Source organism: Nannobrachium achirus, assembly GCF_963921795.1.
Source record: "Nannobrachium achirus genome assembly, chromosome: 10".
NCBI lineage: Eukaryota > Metazoa > Chordata > Actinopteri > Myctophiformes > Myctophidae > Nannobrachium > Nannobrachium achirus.
The window spans coordinates 54,068,400-54,071,906 of NC_137819.1; positions in this window are offsets into that span (position 1 = coordinate 54,068,400).

Here is a 3,507-nt window from a genome sequence, read left to right on the forward strand (position 1 = left end):
GGAAAGGTTACTACTGCTCAGTCTGAGATGTTATTGTCAATGGAGCAGCCAATGTGATGTCAGCACAGTCTCATCTATATTCATGCTGCTTCCTATGCATTGTGTTTGAAAAATGCACCTATCAACATGTTGGCAGGTTCCTTTCATCTGTAATTGTATGTTCTCTAAATTAATTTGCATTATAGTTACCTTACCTACCTTTTATGTGCATTTAAATTTGGCTGAAGCAAACAGGATTGAGCTCTTTTTAAAGAACAGTGGCAGCAGTGTATAGAGGGTATACGCATGCATAAAGTGAATGGCAAATCAAGTGGCAAAGTAAGTTTAAAGTAACGTCTGAGTTGAGCATTCATACTGTCTGTGACTCAGGACAGCGTTGCCAGACTAGCCAAAGTGGATGCACTCTCATCCATCTCCCAACCAATCAGTGTACACAATATTGTATGAAGGCATTTGCAACCCTGGTGGTGTAGATTCTCTATGACACATTTTTTGTGGTTTCCACTTCCGGTGTGGGACATGTCGGTCAGAACTTGCTGCACTCACTCAAAGCATAAATGGGCTGTCTATTGACCAGAATCAATGCTGCCCAGTCAGACATACGTACTCTGTGCTCTTTAGCTTTAATACAATTATTTATTTTGTGTGCACATCAAAAGACTAGAGAGAATACATTGTATGTCTTCTTTCATTTTCCTGAACCGATTATTTTACAAAGGTCACAGTCGTTCAAAGATAGTTGACATACTGTACATGCCGGGCTCTCATTGACTTCAATGCCTCCCGTCAAACGTTTGCCTTCAGTTTGCCTGCATTGGGGTCTACAGTATTGCACACACTATGCCATAGAGCAGGGGTTTTCAAAGTGGGTGACGGGGCACCCTGGGGTGCCGCGACGGCAGTCCAGGAATGTATTTGGACACTTGAAAAAATATTTAGTATCATTTTAAACTTGAAGTACAAAGTTATTGTCAGTTCTAACCAAAATGGCTATTATCTCAACGTTTTCCTCGCAACATAATCACTAAAATATCGTCACTGTCGGGCAGAAACCTTGTATCTCCAAGTTTCAAATGTGTACGTCTTTTGGTAAAACAAAGCCCTGCTTCATCATACAAGACCGTCGCACAAAACTAGTGAAAACAGCCGATCTACAAGCACACAACGTGTGCTTGTAGATCTGCTGTTTTCACTAGTTTAGTACATTGTATAGATGATAAATACAAAACAAACTGTTTTGGACATACAAGGTTTCCACCCGACAACGACGATATGCTATAAATATAAGGTGCTGGGAGTGAAAATTATAATGTAGGGTTGCCTCGGATTAAAAAAGTATTTATGGGGTGCCCTGAGACAAAAAAGTTTGGGAACCCCTGCCATAGAGGGTGTGGTTCTGTTCTGAAAGAGAACAAAGCTACACTTCTTTATTTATGTGGCTGAATATTAGATCTCCTTATCGCCAAAATAACAGACATTGAATTATGTGGGATGTGAAACAATACACACACAAAAAGGGAAGAAAGTATTGGGGCCTGACAGGCGCGCAGATCCACGGAAAGCATAGAAGGGGACCAATGCGCGCGCGCGTGTGCCCGATTTAGTTTTTTTTTGCGTGCAGAGATCGGTTTTCTGGCGGTTTCCCCCCCTCATTTTCCTTCAGATACGGGCCTTAACGGTTTTATGATGTATTATTTATTTACTTTTCAAGTTATCACTACTGCAATAACCAACACAACCAAAGCTTACATGAAAAAACACTTCATCAGAAAGTCACAACTTAGGGAAAAAGTAAATAGTTACCATTGTTGCTTGTTGGTCAACTTGGTCCTCCCGAAATGTACAGTTCTAGTTCTGTAGCAACTTGGGACAGGTTGTGAGGTCGGTATCCATTTAATTCCAATAAATGTACATAGCGTCAAATGTCATTGTCCAGATCCAGAAACAAGAAACAGGCAAAACCAAACCTTTGGAATTCCAAAAGAGCAATTACTTTTATTAATATGCGACGTCCACAGTCAGTAGTTGTGCTTTAGTCCATTCCAGCTGTCCAATGAAAAAATCATGCTGTCCTTCCTCCAAACATGCTTCCACACCACAGCCAAAACAAAGTCGCCACATTATGATGTCATCACTCACTCTGAGAGCAGGTCCGGTTCTACGAGGGTGCTGAGGCCTGCTTTGCATCCTCATTTTGGCCAGGGAGCACCCCCACCTCTCAGTAATTCCCGAAATTTACATTATAATACAGTAGATCAGCATTGGCTGGCCACAACCGGTTTGGCACACACTCCCATTGGTATGCAAATTTAGCCTTTTGTTTTCACCTGGCCGATTTGAGTTGGGTATCCTTCACTTAAAGCATAGCACCCTCCCTCAGCCATTGTGGGCTGCCGCCGGCCCTGTCTGAGAGTCAACTGTAAACTGCTATACAGGCTGCGACCGCGTATTTCCCGGTGAACCTAAGCGCAATGGTGGGGGCTTGGGAGTATGGGGAACACGCACCACTCAGGGCACTGGACCGAACCATTTGGGGATTTTAGACGGGGGGGGGGGGGGTTTCAAACATTATCGCTCGCGTTTAGTGCGTGATTTTCAGAATTCAGACCCCTAAAAGTTTGGCTTGGGGGTCCCTGACTGGGGGAGACGGGGGGGACTTCTGGAAGTGAATGGAGGGGACGAAATTGGACCTGGAAGGTGACAAAAACCCCTTGTCACCCCCCCATTTTCGCCCCTGGGGCCTGAGTAGAGTGAGCATGGGAGAAGAAATCCTGAATGTTGGAAGTATAAAAGGTATAGTATGCCAATAATCAGACAAACACAAAGGAGGGAACACACACCTGTGTTGATGAGGTGCTAGCCTCGCCAGGTTATAATGTTGACCACAGATAACAATCTTATAGCCACGATGCAAAATGTATTAAAAGGTACAACCTTTTCGACAATACAGTCTTCCTCAGGGTTTAACATTGAATGCCAATAACCAACCAATTACTGGTACCTCAAATTTAAAATGCATAAAGTTGTGTCTAGTGTGGCCGCGTCCATGGACGCAGACGCGGAAATCAGCGGCTGTCTCTCGGCCTTTGGTTGCATCAAACACTGATCCCGGAGACGGTTACAGGCAGACAGAAGGATACTACGCACTGCTAGGCAAGTGAGAGACGTTGTAGTATAAGTTGGCGACAGACCTTATTGAAATAGTTTTGACCATCAGATCTGTACAGCTTGACAGACAAACCACGGAATATTGAAGTGACACGCATTATTTAAACCTTGATCGGATTTATGTGGAAGTTGGCAATCCCGTCTGAAATGATCAAAACTGTGATTGTCAATAAAGTTGAGTTGAGTTGACATACAGAAGGTAGTCATCAGTGCACCTGCCTTCTTTTCATTTTTCAACAGTTTTTTTTGGGCTTGTTTTCAGTGTTTTAATGGCATAACCTTAATTGTTCTCAAATCTCAATCACATCCGCATTCCGTCTTCAGTCATGTGTCTATTGG